Source organism: Carassius auratus, chromosome 10 (genome assembly GCF_003368295.1).
Source record: "Carassius auratus strain Wakin chromosome 10, ASM336829v1, whole genome shotgun sequence".
Lineage (NCBI taxonomy): Eukaryota > Metazoa > Chordata > Actinopteri > Cypriniformes > Cyprinidae > Carassius > Carassius auratus.
The window spans coordinates 18,203,709-18,220,110 of NC_039252.1; the positions used below are offsets into that span (position 1 = coordinate 18,203,709).

At 39.3% G+C, this 16,402-nt stretch overlaps 1 pseudogene; it reads left to right on the forward strand.

Moving 5' to 3' along the window:
- The first annotated feature begins 3,565 nt into the window (after window positions 1-3,565).
- On the forward strand, window positions 3,566-15,773 carry LOC113110367 (trace amine-associated receptor 13c-like; annotated as a pseudogene).
- Window positions 15,774-16,402: the final 629 nt, after the last annotated feature.

A 16,402-nucleotide genomic window follows, 5' to 3' on the forward strand; every position in this document is an offset into this window, starting at 1 on the left:
TGATTTACAGTGGGGATTTATTTGTTTTATTTTATGTTTTTACCTATACACCCCCTGAGATCAGTCACCAAAAATTTCAGCTTTTGAAAAGTATTCACGTACTCAGATGAAGGAATTACAAATAAAATAATCATCGATATAATATAATTAATGTCTAATAAACCTTTTTCTTCCCTGAAATTTAAAAACAAATATGTGCACTCAAACTCCTACAAACTAAAACCGAACACAGCAGCATGACTACTACTACTACTCATACTACTACTACGACTCATTTCAACTCATATTCATTCACTGTCCCCTGCTGGTGGCATGATCTCTCCAATCCCATCCCCAACAGCCAAATCCCTGACTATATTCAAAAAGAGCATAAAACTCATCTTTCCCATGAGCATTTAACTGCATCCTGCTGAAAGTTATAAAACTTTGTATTACCTGCACTTCTCATGTTAATGTAGTACCCCTGGAAAGAAGTATAATAAAGTTAAAGAAGCATGCTCCTGTGATGGCTTCCATCAGTTTTTATACAGTGTTTATTTACTGTGACACAACAGAAAAAGATTTTCAGAAATACATCACAACCAAATATGTATAAAATATAAGTTTATTGACCAGAATGTTAGGAATGAGTTGGAAGAGGATGAAAAGGTAAAGGGGACATGATGGTCAGGTTGCTCTGGGCATCTGGAATTGATGGCCCAGAGAAACTTGTTTGTATATTCAGGCCAGACAAAATGCCCCCCAAGTTGAGAAGAGCTGAGGTAAGATTGGGCTTGACCGAGAACTTGAAATTGTTGCAGATGTAGGTGTGGTAGACTCAAGATGACCAGCGACCAAGGGCCACAATAGTCTCATCTGAGATTCCACATCTGGTTGCTGATGTTGTTGAATCTTGTGGCTGGTTTCCAGTGTCTGTAAGGAAGAGTTGATTTTTAGGAAGTGAATTTCTCACGAAAATGTTGAAACGCAATTGCATTAATTATTTTAAATATTATACATGCAATTTAGTAATAAATAAAAACATAATAAAGACAATACTGTTCTCACAAAGAGTAATTTCAACATAGAAATGTTTTGCATTTTCTGCTGAAATTCTCATTACCGCAATGTGTCCAGCTGTGTCTTAATTTATGTTGTGTTGTAATTTAAACAGATTAGAATTAAAATTATATGAAATGACTGAATATTCATGTATAATAATAATTATACAATAGTGGAAAAATAAAGTGTCCATGACTGATGTTCTCCGCAATGATCCAATGATGTTGATGATCCTCCGCAACATTTTTCGAGGGCCATTAACACACACTATTTTTCTTTTTTTTTTTTATATAAATCTTGATTTTAAATGAAGCAACACATGTGGCAGAACCTTCAAAATACCAACAATGTAGGCTTATCTCTTCATATCTTTCTATTTAAAAGTAAAAAATTATCTTGTCAGAATGTGTACATGACAAATTGATTATCATTACCGAAACGGGTAGTTTTCCACATTTAGAAAAATATTAGATTACAAATTTTCTACGAAAATATACCTCATTAATGTCTGATTGTATACATTGAGTTAAAAAAATCGGCTAAATCGTCATGCTTCTCTGTTGTTAGCAAAATATGCTAAGACACCTCATCCTCCACAACACCATTCTTACTTAACGCAAACAATTTAAGGCGAGTTTCGGTAGAGAAAACTCTTTTTCAGTAATGAAAATTTAATCATACAGACTAATTTCAAATGTGTATATAATGAGTTATTAAATTAAATATTATTTATTAACCCCCCCCCCCCAAAAGCTTAAGCAAAGGCTATAGGGTGACCAGTTTCTGAGAAAACACCAACCCACCAACTCTCAGGAAGGAGAGGGACATTATGGGTTAGAGGTTACAGCAAGAATAGTTATTGAAAATAGTCTACAGTGTTGTCACGGTTGGTAAACCACCTGCCTCTTCCCGGACTGTGTATCCCTCGCCAAGAATCACCAGTTTCCCTGTCTTCATTTTTATTGTTTGTGCATATCATTAAATACTGTTAACTCGCACTTGCTTCCTTACCTTCCTTTGCCAAATCGATACAAGTGTTGGGAAGCCTATACAAATGTTGGTGGATCTATCATTATGAGGACTTTCTATAGGTGCAATGATTTTTATACTGAGCTACAGTATTTTCTACACCCTAACCCCACCCCTAACCTTCTACATTTTTACAATTTATATTTTTAATCACTGTATGTTTATTTATCCATTTGATTTAAGGGGAGAGAAACATGAATACATAAATACATTATGCAGACATTTAGTCCTCACAAAGCAGGTAAAATTACAGGCAGTTCACATACACAGGTTTGTTTCACTATATTAGTGAGATCACTCATAGGCGTCCACTGTTTTGTGTCACGTTTATGATATTTACGTGTAAACCTGATCCCTAACCCTCACAGAAGCCTGTGCACATCATTATATTTAAATGGATAGTTCACCCAAAAAATTTTTATTCTGTCATTAATTACTCATCGTTCCAAACCCATAAGACCTTCATTCATCTTCAGAACACAAATTAAGATATTTTTGATGAAATCTGACAGCTCTCTGTCCCTCCCATAGACAGAAACACAACTGCAATGTTCCCCGTCCAGAAATGTAGCAAGGACATCAGTAAAACAGTCCATGTTACATCTTAATCACTGATTACGTTTAAGGTACTTTCCAAAATGGCAGAAAACGGTAACTCAAGAAAAGGAATTGTAGAATAAATTATATTGTTATTGTCATTTGGAAAAAAAAATATCAAAAATATCTTAGTTCAACTTGATTTCATGAAAGTGCACAAAGTACGGCAAATAAAAACGAAAACTTTTATTATTGATATGCAAAAATTGACTTTGGCGTGTATATGCTACGTGATGGGTAGGATTAGGGTTGTGTGGTAGATGCTTATCAAATTGTACACGAAAACTGCGTATCATATGCATGCCAACAAATTTCATATCTTATGGATGCGAAAACTGTGTGTTAAATGCACGCCAAACATGCGCATAGCAAATATAGGCCAAAGTCAATTTTTGCTTATCAATACCACAAGATTTAATTTTTATTTGGTGTAATATTTATATGCATTTTCATGAGACCAAGCTTCTTAATTTTGTTTCTGAAGATGACTTCTAGGTTTTATGGGTTTGGAACAACATGAAGATGAATTATTCATGAAAGAATTTTCATTTTTGGGTGAACTAATCCTTTAAATATACATTTCAAGAAAATGTTTTTAAAATGAGGACATAAAATGTTTTCACACGTCAGTTGTCAAAATATTTCTCTATTGGTAAGGACATTGTGCCCTAAAAGCCAGTTTCAGAATAAGAATAATAACTAATTTATAACTATAACAATATTAGTGTCCACACACTGTTACGTAAGACAGAAACAGGATGTAAATGCAAGGCGTATTTATTGACAAATAGCACAAGGATCAGATAAATGGAGTATAACAGGAACACAGGCGAGCGGACACAAGGCTGGGTGGAAGGGTGACGCAGGGACTTCGGATCCCTCAAATCCCGGTATGTGAATGATCCTCGTGACGGTGCTCGGTAATCCAGTGCTGAGTGAAGATCCAGGAACAAACGACGACAACCAGGAGACTCCGGTAGGTAACTACAGACACGGGAACAGGTACGGGAACACACCGGGGAGAACAACGATCTGACAACATGAAATACAGGTTACTGAACTTATAAAGGGAACAAACAATTGAAACAAGTTGGCGCTGCTGATCATCGCTGATCAGTGACCACGCCCACAGACACAACAGCACGCTAGACGAGAGAGAGAGAGTGAATTCATGAACCGTGACAGTACCCCCTTCCCTAAGAACGCCTCCTGGCGGACTTACCTGACGATTGTAATCATCGATCAGAGAGTGATCCAGAATGTCTCTAGCAGGAACCCAACTTCTCTCCTCTTGACCGTAACCCTCCCAGTCCACCAGGTACTAAAATCCGCATCCCCTCCTTCTCAAGTCCAGAAATCTAGTGAAATCTAGTGAAATCTATAAAGTTTACTAAATGACAAAACAGAGAACTTTTTTTAAAAAAAAGAGGAATAGAGAGGGAGGCTTATATCCTGGGGTTCCAATGCAATGCACTTGTACGGAAAGATTAGGGATTTTGGATTATATTCATAGTCGATTAATCTGTTGAATATTTTCTCAATTAATCGTTTAGTTGCTTGGTCTATAATATGTCAGAAAAATGTGGATCAGTGTTTCCCCAAATGCCCAGGAATTATCCTCAAATGTCTCGTTTTCTCCACAACTCAAAGATATTCAGTTGACTGTCACAGAGGAGAGAAGACACTAGAACATATTCACCTTTAACAAGCTGGAATCAAATATTTTTTTTTTACTTTTGTCTTTCATATATTTTATCAATGACACTGACTGCAATGACACAGACAGCTTCTTTGCAGAAGGACATCCTTTTGGTCACGTGGTTCACGTGAGATGATTGACAGCTTTACAAACTAATGATATCGCACTGATGTCATAGCTGACCCGAATCAATAAAAGAGTAATCACTAACTCTGTTAGCTGTTTTAGCTCTTCAGATCGCATAAATCAGTGTAAAATGATTGTCTTTTGATTGTCGTTCATTTTGAACGAATCTTTAATATGACTCAGGACTACCGAGTTGTCTCAGAGAGTGATTCATTCATTTTGTGTTGACCGCACATGCGCATTACACAACATATAGGTTCTGATTCTGGATCGACAGGTGAGGTCCGAGTCTTTTATTCTTCCTGTCAGTCCCATAGAGACGGGAAGAGTAAAGATTAGTTCATTTTGCTGAATGAGACTCAAAGATCCGAGTCAGTAAAATGATCCGAACATCCCACTACTGGCAACACCGCAAGCAATTGGTCAACACTGACAAGCTGCAGCGCGATATGAAAGACTTCATCTTTAACAACAAACAACCTATGAAACTAATAATGAACAATATGAAACTAAAAAGACATAAGCTTAATTTAAAATGTCATGGGAACTGTAGGCTATTTAGAGGTGGATAAACGCACTTTGGAGGTGGGTAAACGCTATTTCCGAATTTTGGGAGGTGCGTAAACGGCGTTTACGTGCGTTTAGCCTCCACTACATCCCTGGAAGGCGGGATGAATTCTCCTGTACGTAGGAGGAAGTTTGAGGCGGACTGCCACCGGACTAATAATTTTGTTGACAGGAAACGGGCCAATGAATTTGGGAGCAAGCTTTTTAGAAACGGAGCGGAGAGGAATGTTCTTGGTTGAAAGCCACACTTTTTGACCGGCGACGTATACGGGAGGCTTTGACCGGTGGCGATTGGCCTTGGCCTTGGTGCACACCCCCATTTGGAGAAGAGTCTCACGGGCTCTAGTCCAAGTGTGGTGACACCTCTGGACGAAGGCGTGAGAGGAGGGGACCACGACTTCGGATTCTGTACTGGCAAAAACTGATGGCTGGTAACCTAAACTACAATCAAACGGAGTAAGGCCCGTAGCTGACACAAGTAACGAGTTGTGGGTGTACTCCACCATAGAAAGTTGTTGGCTCCAAGAGGAAGGATTCTTGGAAACCAAACATCGCAATACTCTCTCCAGATCTTGGTTGGCCCTCTCTGTTTGACCATTGCTTTGGGGATGAAACCCCGAAGAGAGACTAACCATCGCCCTCAATAATGTCCAAAATTATTGCCAAAATTTGGACACAAATTGGGGACCCCTGACGGAAACCACGGCGATCGGGAGGCCATGTAAATGAAAGAAGTGATCTACAACAGCAACCGCTGTCTCCTTGGCTGAAGGTAATTTGGGCAAGGCGATAAAATGAGCCGCCTTCGAGAACCGGTCCACGACCATCAAAATGATAGTCTTGCCCTGGGAGGGCGGTAACAAAATCTAGCACGACGTGGGGTCTCGAAGGGACTGACAGCGGTTGGAGTAACCCATCAGGGGGTCGGTTGGACGTCTTACCAGTGGCACAAACAGAGCAAGCCAAAACAAAACTACGGATATAATGAGCCATTAACGGCCACCAGAATTGTTGCTTAACCAAAAAACTGGTACGATTAACTCATGGATGACAAGCTATACTGGAGCAATGACCCCACTGAATGACTTCAGACCGATACTCCTCAGGCACAAATAACCGGTTCGGTGGGCAATCGGGCGGAGGTGTTACCTCTTCTAAGGCCTTCATTTGACCTCCCATCTGAGAGTGGAGACCACTAATGTCTTGGGTAAAATACACTTGGGAGTGGACGGGCATTCGGAATGGTCAAAAATACGAGATGAGGAATTGGGTTTGATGTTTTTGGAACCCGGGCAGTACGAAAGAGGAAAATCAAAACGACCGAAAAAAAGTGCCCACCGAGCCTGCCTAGAGTTTAGTCTTTTAGCAGTTCTAATGTATTCTAGGTTCTTGTGATCGGTCCAAACGATAAAAGGTACCCCTGACCCTTCTAACCAGTGCCGCCATTCCTCCAGTGCTAACTTGACTGCCAATAACTCTCTGTTACCAATGTCGTAATTACGTTCGGTAGGTGATAAACGATGCAAAAAAAACATGCAAGGGTGAATCTTATCGTCTGTGGCAGAACGTTGGGAAAGAACTGCTCCTACTCCCACCTCTGAGGCGTCGACCTCCACCACGAACTGACGTGATGGATCAGGGGCAACGAGGATGGGAACCGAAACGAAGCGGCTCTTAAGTTTGGCAAATACAGCTTCCGCTGTATCGGACCACCTGAACGTTGTTCTGGGCGAGGTCAAGGCGGTCAGAGGAGCGACTAGTTGGCTGAAGTTACGAATAAAAGTCGATAAAAATTGGCGAATCCAAGAAACCTCTGTAGGGCCTTACGGGAATCTGGACTTGGCCAATCTATCACAGCCTTAACCTTGTCATGATCCATACGCACTCCCTCAGACGAGACGATGTACCCTAAAAAGGGGACGGACTGTGCATGAAAAACGCATTTCTCCGCCTTGACAAAAAGCCCATTCTTTAGCAACCTCTGAAGCACTTGTCTGATGTGCTGAACGTGTTTCTGGAGAGAAGAGGAAAAGATCAATGTGTCATCCAGGTAAACATATATGAATTGATCAACCATATCTCTCAGCACGTCATTGACGAGTGCTTGGAGTTGGATAGCCCGAAGGGCATAACCAAGTATTCAAAGTGCCCTCTGGGGGTATTAAATGTGGTCTTCCATTCATCTCCCTTCCTTATGCGAACCAAACGCATATACATTTATATTATTCCTCTTTGCCATTATCATTGTGATGTGGACTTTTAAAACGTAATAGTTATTGATATATGGAAAAAATTATTCCGAAAGTGATTTTTGATCATTAAACAAAAGACTGGTTTTGTAGCAAAATAAATGCACAAAATTAGGCAATTATAAGGATTCTCATAAAAACACTGCACATGAAATGGTTTTCAACACACAAACCATTAATTTTTGCAAAGTTATGGTAAAACAAAGCCCTACAAAAAATCCTAAAACTTCCCATCACTACTTGGTCAAGAGCACCTAAGTCGTGGTACTGCCGGCCCGAGACTCAAACACACAACCTTAGAGTCAAACTGTCTAACCACTAGGCCACGATTTCCCAATAATTATAGTATAATTATTCGGCATCAGAGTGGGCGTTAGATGGGTTGGTCAGTGGGATCTAGACACTATAAATTAAAGCACAGTAAGGAGAGCAGAACAAACTCCTAACAGGAGGAGACTCACTCATGGCTAATGAGACAGAGAATCATGAGACTCAATACTGCTTTCCTGCCATCAACTCATCATGCATCAAGGGAAAACGCTCCAGTTTTGAACATAATATCATCTATATGTTTGTATTATTGCTGTCAGTCTGGACTGTGTTTCTGAACCTGCTGGTGATCATCTCCATCTCTCACTTCAAGAAGCTTCACACTCCAACCAACCTGATCATTCTCTCTCTGGCTGTGGATGACATGCTTGTTGGACTTTTTGTGATACCCATAGAGGGAATCAAGCAAATTGAGACATGCTGGTACTTCGGAGACACTTACTGTGGACTGTATGTGATCATCGCTAGGTTGCTCCTTGTTATATCTGTTAGTAATTTGGTATTAATTGCTGTTGATCGCTATATGGCTGTGTGTCACCCTTTACTGTACCCACAGAAAATGACTACAACTAAAACTTTAATAAGCATCTGTCTCTGCTGGCTTTGCTGTTCAGTGTACGTTATTTGGTTTGTAATCAGTAATGGATATTTTAATATGTCAGACACAACACCGTGTTATGGCCAGTGTATGGTTTTGATGACACAGGCTTGGAGATTCATTGATTTAATAGTTTCTCTTTTATTTCCTTGTACTGTGATCATCACTGCATATTTGAGGATATTTTATGTTGTGCAAAGGCAAGTCAAAGTTATTAACTCTCAAATGAAGGGTTTAAAATGTGTAATAGACATTTCGTTGAGGAGGAAATCTGAGAGCAAAGCTGCTCTGACATTAGGAATCATTGTGACAGCTTATCTTCTTTGCTGGATTCCGTTCTTCATCTGTTCTCTAACAAAAACAGTCTCCTTCACTACACTGACATTTCTAACATGGACCATCTATATAAACTCAGGTCTGAATCCTATTGTTTATGCTTTATTTTACCACTGGTTTAAAATATCTGTTAAAACCATTCTAACTCTTAGAATTTTTCAACCAGCATCCTCTCTGATTGACATTTTGAATGACTGTCATTAATGATTTACAGTGGGATTTGTTTTATTTTATGTTAAATTTCAGCTTTTGCAATGTATTCACATGCTCAGATATAGTAATTACAAATAAAATAATCATCAATATAATATAATTAATGTCTAATAATAATCCTTTTTCTTCCCTGAAATTATTCCCATTAAAAAAATATGTGCACTCAAACTCCTATAAACTGAACACAGCAGCACAACTTCTACTACTACTACTCATACTAATACTACGACTCTTATTCATTCACTGTCCCCTGCTGGTGGTATGATCTCTCCAACCCCATCCCCAACAGCCAAATTCTTATTCAAAAAGAGCTTAAAACTCATCTTTCCTGTGAGCATTTAACTGCATCCTGCTGAAAGTTATAAAACTATGTATTACTAGAACTTCTCATGTTAATGTAGTACCCCTGGAAAGAAGTATAATAAATTAAAGAAGCGTGCTCCTGTGATGGCTTCCATCAGTTTGTACAATGTTTATATACTGTGACACTCAAATCTCCCGCTCTTTACAAACAGAAAAAGATTTTCAGAATCACATCACAACCAAATATGTATAAAATATAAGTTTATTGACCAGAATGTTACGGATGAGTTGGAAGAGGATGAAAAGGTAAACGGGATATGATGGTCAGGTTGCTCTGGGCATCTGGAATTGGTGGCCCAGAGAGACTCGTTTGTACTGTATATTTTGGCCAGACGAAATGCCCCACAAGTTGAGACGAGCTGAGGTAAGCTTGGGCTTGACCGAGAACTTGAAATTGTTGTGGATGTAGGTGTGGTAGGCTCAAGATGACCAACGGCCAAGGGTCCCGATAGTCTCATCGGAGATTCCACATCTGGTTGCTGATGTTGTTGAATCTTGTGGCTGGTTTCCAGTGTCTGTAAGGAAGAGTTGATTTTTAGGAAGTGAATTTCTCATGAAACTGTTGAAATGCCATGGCATTAATTATTTTAAATATTAAACATACAATTTAGTCATGAATAAAAACATCGTAATAAAGACAATACTGTTCTCTACCTTGCACAAAGATTAATTTCAACATAGAAATTTATTATCTTTGCCTTTTATTGCATTTTCTGCTGAAATTCTCATTACCGCAATGTGTCCAGCTGTGTCTTAACTTATGTTGTGTTGTAATTTAAAGAGATTAAAATATTATGGAAATGGATACTCCGCTAGTTGTTTTCACATGACAGAAAAATGACAGACTGAATATTCATGTATAATAATAATTATACAATAGTGGAAAAATAAAGTGTCCATGACTGATGTTCTCATCCTCCGCAACATTTTTCGAGGGCCGTTAACACACACAATTTTTCTTTTCTTTTTTTTATAAATCTTGATTTTAAATCAAGCAACACATGTGGCAGAAACGTCAACATACCAACAAGGTAGGCAGATCTCTTCATATTGTTCTAGTTATAAGTATAAAATTATCTTGTCAGAATGTGTACACGACAAATTGATTATCATTACCGAAACAATTATAAACCGATTACAAATTTTCTACGAAAATATACCTCATTAATGTCTGATTTAATACATTGAGTAAAAAATCGGCTAACTCGTCATGCTTCTCTGTTATTAGCAAAACATGTTAAGACACCTCATCCTCCACAACACCATTCTTACTTACCGCAACAATTTAAGGCGAGTTACGGTAGAAAGAACTTCTTTTCGGTAATGAAAATATAATCATACAGACTATTTTCAAATGTATGTGATGAGTTATTAAATTAAATATTATTTATTAACCAAAAAAAAAAAAAAAACACCAACTCCCAGGAAGGCGAGGGACATGGGTTATGGGTTAGAGGTTACAGCAAGAGTAGTTATTGAAAATAGTCTACAGTGTTGGGAAGCCTACACAAATGTCTATCATTATGAGGACTTTCTATAGGTGTAATGATTTTTATACTGAGCTACAGTATTTTCTACACCCTAACCTTCTACTTTTTTACAATGTATATTTTTAATCACTGTATGTTTATTTAGCCATTTGATTTAAGGGGAGAGAAACATGAATACATGAAAGTGAACACACACATTACACGCCATTAATGCTGCGGCGCCCGGGGAGCAGTTGGGAGTTCGATGCGTTGCTCAAGGGCACCTAAGTCGTGGTATTGAAGGTGGAGAGAGAACTGTACATGCACTACCCCCAGCCACAATTCCTGCCAGCCCGGGACTCGAACTCACAACCTTTCTATTGCCAGTCATACTCTCTAACCATCAGGCCACGACTTCCCTGACATAATACATTATGCAGACATTTAGTCTTCACAAAGCAGCACGTAAAAAGTACAGCAAATAAAAATGAAAACTTATGAAAACGTATTATTGATATGCAAAAATGGACTTTGGCGTGTATATGCTACATGATGGGTAGGATTAGGGTTGTGGGGTAGATGCATATCAAATGTACATGAAAACTGCGTATCATATGCATGCCAACAAATTTCGTATCTTATTCATGTGAAAACTGTGCATTAGATGCACGCCAAACATGCACATAGCATATACAGGCCAAAGTCAATATTTGCTTATCAATACCACAAGATTTCATTTTTATTTGGTGTAATATTTATATGAATTTTCATGAGACCAAGCTTCTTAATTTTGTTTCTGAAGATGACTGAAGGTTTTATGGGTTTGGAACAACATGAAGGTGAATTATTCATGACAGAATTTTCATTTTTGGGTGAACTTACCCTTTAAATATACATTTCAAACAAATATTTTTAAAAGAATAAGGTTCTCACACATCAAAATATTTCTCTGTTAGTAAGGACACTGTGCCCCAAAAGCCACTTTCAGAATAGGAATAATAACTCATTGATAACTATAACAATATAAGTGTCCACACACCAGCAGACAATTATGTTCATTGTAAGTGTGCTCTGCAGTTGCTGTTTTAAATGACTGTGCTTTTTAAATTCAGGTGGATTCTGATTGGCTATCAATGGTTTCATTTTTCATGAGCTGGAAATAAATCATTCTGAAAGTGATTCCATTGATATTGTTTCTCTTTGCCATTATCATTGTGATGTGGACTTTTAAAACTTAATAATAATAATAATAATAAGTTTATTTTATATAGCGCCTTTCTCAGACCCAAGGTCGCTTTACATAGAAATAGAATAACAAACATAATAACAGAATAAACAGATTAACATTACATAGGAAACATAAGAATTAGTGATACAAACAGTAATACAACAAAACATACAGTAAATGGATTATAAATTGTATGAGGAGAAGTGATCATTAAACAGAAATGTCTTGAGATGCGTTTTGAAGAAAGGAAGAGATGAACAGTTACGAAGAGGTTGTGGGAGGGAGTTCCAGAGTTTTGGGGCCAGGGCACTGAAAGACCTACCACCCACGGTGGAAAGTCTAGTGCGGGGAATAACAGGAAGGTTTTGGTCGGAGGATCGGAGTGAACGGGAGGGGGTGTATGTAATCAGGAGGTCACAGATGTATGGAGGAGCGAGGTTATGGAGAGCTTTGAAGGTGTGTAGTAGTACTTTGTATTTAATCCGGGACGGGACTGGTAGCCAGTGGAGTTGATGGAGAATGGGGGTGATGTGAGCAGATCGTTTTGTATGTGTAAGGAGCCTGGCTGCCGAGTTTTGAATGTATTGCAATCTTTGAAGGGATTTGTTGGGTAGACCAAGGAAAAGTGAGTTACAATAATCTAAGCGGGACATGATGAAGGAGTTAACCAAAGTCTCTGCATCACTAATAGAAAGGAAAGGTCGGAGGCGGGCAATGTTACGGAGGTGAAAGAAGGCAGTTTTAGTGAGTGATTTGATATGATGATCAAAACTGAGAGTGGAGTCGAATGTAATGCCAAGGTTTTTGACAACCGGGGTGGGGTGAACGGGTGAATCATCAATATTAAGAGTAAAAGTGTACGGTTTGGAGAGCATGCTTTTGGGGCCAATCAGCAGAATTTCAGTTTTATCCGTGTTGAGTTTGAGAAAATTGTTTTCCATCCATGTTTTTAAGTCAGAAAGGCAGTCAGTGAGCGAGTGTGGGGGGGGGGGGGGGGTCAGAGAAGGAAGTAGTGGTAAGATAGAGTTGAATGTCATCAGCATAGCAGTGGAAATTTAGACCGTGGCTGCGAATAATCTGACCAAGAGGGAGAATGTATATGAGAAAGAGGAGTGGCCCGAGAACCGAACCCTGAGGGACACCAATAGTGACTGGGGACATAGAAGACTTATGTGAGCCAAGTGCGACAAACTGCTTTCTGTTGGTGAGGTAAGATTGAAACCAACTTAGGGCTGTGCCTGAAACACCAATGGTAGACAGACGGGAGATTAAGACATTGTGATTTATTGTATCAAAAGCAGCACTAAGATCGAGAAGGATGAGAATGTTGAGTGAGCCAGAGTCCACAGACAGAAGGAGGTCGTTAACTATGCGTAATAGGGCAGTCTCTGTACTGTGACACGGGCGGAAGCCAGATTGAAAAGGCTCGTACAGGTTGTGATGGTGTAGAAAAGTGTGTAGTTGTAAGGCCACCACTTTTTCTAATACCTTAGCCAGAAAGGGGAGGTTGGAGATTGGACGGTAGTTAGACAGTGATGTAGGGTCAGAATTAGGTTTTTTGAGAATGGGTGTGATTACAGCAATTTTGAGTGCAGCAGGCAGATCACCAGAGTTGAGACAGGCGTTTACAATCAGTGTAATGGATTCAGTTAAAGATATGACACAGGCCTTGAGTAAAGAGGTGGGGACAGGATCGAGCTGACATGAGGAAGAGTTAGACTTAATAATGATGTCAGTGATAGTGGTAGAGTCAATAGCAGTAAACTGGGAGAGCTGTGGGCCCATGGGAGGAGGAGTAGATTGAGAGCTAACGTGGGTGTTAAAAGTGTTGTAAATTTGGGTAATTTTGTCTTCAAAGAATTCTAAGAAGGCATGGCACTGTTCAGGGGTCTTAGGACAGGCAATGAGAGGGGGTTTGAGAAGTTTGTCTACAGTCCTATATAAGGTTTTTGGCCTGGACATGGAGGAGGTGATGAGTGATGAGTAGTAGTTTGAGCGGGCAGCGTTAAGGGCATCTCTATATGTCTGGGTATGTTCAGTATAGAGCAAAGAGTGAATTGTAAGGCCAGTTTTTTTATATAGCCGTTCAAGACGGCGGCCAGCGGCCTTTAGTTGCCTGAGCTCAGGGGTAAACCAGGGACATCTACGGTTTGCTGGTACAAGCCTAGACCTGACAGGGGCTAAGCTATCAAGCAGGTTGTTCAGGGAATCATTGTACATATCAACCAGGTTATCTGGGGATGAGTTCTCGTCCAGCTCAGATAACGGTGAGGCCTGTATAGAGGCAGCAAGCATGCTACGGTCAATTGATCTGGTATTACGACCTGTGATAGTTATTTTCTCAGAGGAGGTAGGAGTTGTGACCGTATGAAAACAGCATTCAATTAACTTATGGTCAGATACACCAGAGATGGAACCAGAAACAGAAATGTCATCCAAGCCAGAGGAGCAGAGCAGATCCAGAGTGTGGCCATGAGTGTGAGTAGGAAAGTTAACATGCTGTGTTAAACTAAAACAATCCAGTACAGAGTTAAACTCCGAGGTGTAAGAACAGTTTATATCCACATGTATGTTAAAATCCCCTAACATAATCATGGCAGAACAGAGAGATGAAATTACTATGAGAAGTTCATTCAATTCAGACAGAAAATTTGCAGATGGTTTGGGGGGGCGGTAGATTAACAGTAGTAGTAAGGGTATAGTAACAACCTTTACAGCAATGTATTCAAAAGATGTCACTTCAAAAGGCCTGAGTTCTTTAACAGACAGGTCAGAGCGGTGTACTACCGCCAAACCGCCTCCTCTCCCTACCAATCTTGGTTTGGATATATAACAATAGCCAGGGGGAGTCAGCATATTTAAATGAATACAATCGCCAGGTTGCTGCCAAGTCTCTGAGATACAAAACAAATTCCACTTTTTGTCAAGGATAAGATCATTTATTAGGGACGTTTTGTTTGCGATTGATCGCACATTTAGATGGGCAATATTAAAGTTCTGATTTGACGTCGAGGCAGAAGCAGACAGTCTGGAGGGGTGACGGAGATTTCCAAAGTTAATTCCCCTGTTCTTATGCTGGGGTCGCCTACAACAATCGGGCGTGTATGTCGTTGGAATGAGCGCATCATGTCCGTAGATAAGAGTCGGTCCTCTTTTGCCGCGATGAATATAACGTGGACGACAAATAATACCGAGCGAGCTGCAGAGTTTATACAGCGTCGAGTCCAAGGGGGTGTAGCAACGCAACAGTTTGAGAGTAGTAGGGGTGTAAACATGCTCCATTTCCAAATTGTAAAAAACATACACACACAGTATAGAGCAAGTTAAGAGGACTTTAGTACAGCTGCCAGCGGAAAACATGACAGCGACAGTGTCGACACAGTAAAGTTTCCACACGCAACAACAGCAAAGCGACAGAGTAAAGTTCACACAAGCAACACAGCAACACCCCGCTAATGCTACATGTTAGCCGACCAGGCTCACAACACAAACCAGTCCGAGATGTAATCAGCGTAGTGCAGTACGCAGACCACAAAACAGACTAGGGACAAAAATGAGGCAGGTGGGTAAAAACACACTCACCACAAGTAGTCGCAGTGAAGGGAGCGAGGAAGAAAGCTCATGCAGGAAAGGAGCCGGTGTGCTGGGCCATAGCAAACAGAACAGAAGGAGCAGTGTGTATCAACGTTTGTAGCAATAGTCCACAGATTGAGAGTTTGTAGCAATAGTCCACGGATTGAAAGTTTGTAGCAATACTCCACGAATTGAAAGTTTATAGCAATACTCCACGGATGGAAAGTTTGTAGCAGTAGTCCACGGATTGACACAACAACAACGGAGATTGTGGCAAAGTTTGTAGCAGTAATCCACGGCAAATTGTAGCAAAGTTTGTAACAGTAATCCACGGGTTGGCACGACACACGAAAAAAAAAAAGAAAAAAAAAACGACACAAAGAAGTCCAGCAGGATAGATTAGAATAGAGGAGACCCGGTGAGTAGCGGCAGACACACACGCACGTATTGATATAATACGTTATTGATATAATTTTTTTTTTTGCCTGTACACCTGTAAAAAAGTGACAGATTTTAAAATAATAATACAAATAATAATAATAAACAGGTCCCAACATTGATAATAAATTGGCATATTAGAATCATTTCTGAAGGATAATTTGTCACTGGAACCTGAAGTAATGTTGCTGATAATTCAGCTTTGCCCCCACAGGAATAAAATTCTGTTTTAAAGTATATTAAAAAGATAACCATCACTTTGAAATGTAATAATATTTCAGAATATTACTGTTTTTACTGTAGTTCTGATCAAATAAATGCAGTCTTGATGAGCAGAAGAGGCTTTTTTTAACAAACTTTTTTTTTTTTGATGATAAACTTTTGAATGCCAGTGTATTTAAATATGAAAAAAATACAGCAGTTTTAAATTCTAATTCAGAAAGAATTATTATAGAATGATTAGGGTTAAATTAAAGGAGAATATATTTATGGAAAAAATATTAATATATTGTGAACCACCAAAAAAAAAAAAAAAAAAATCCACTT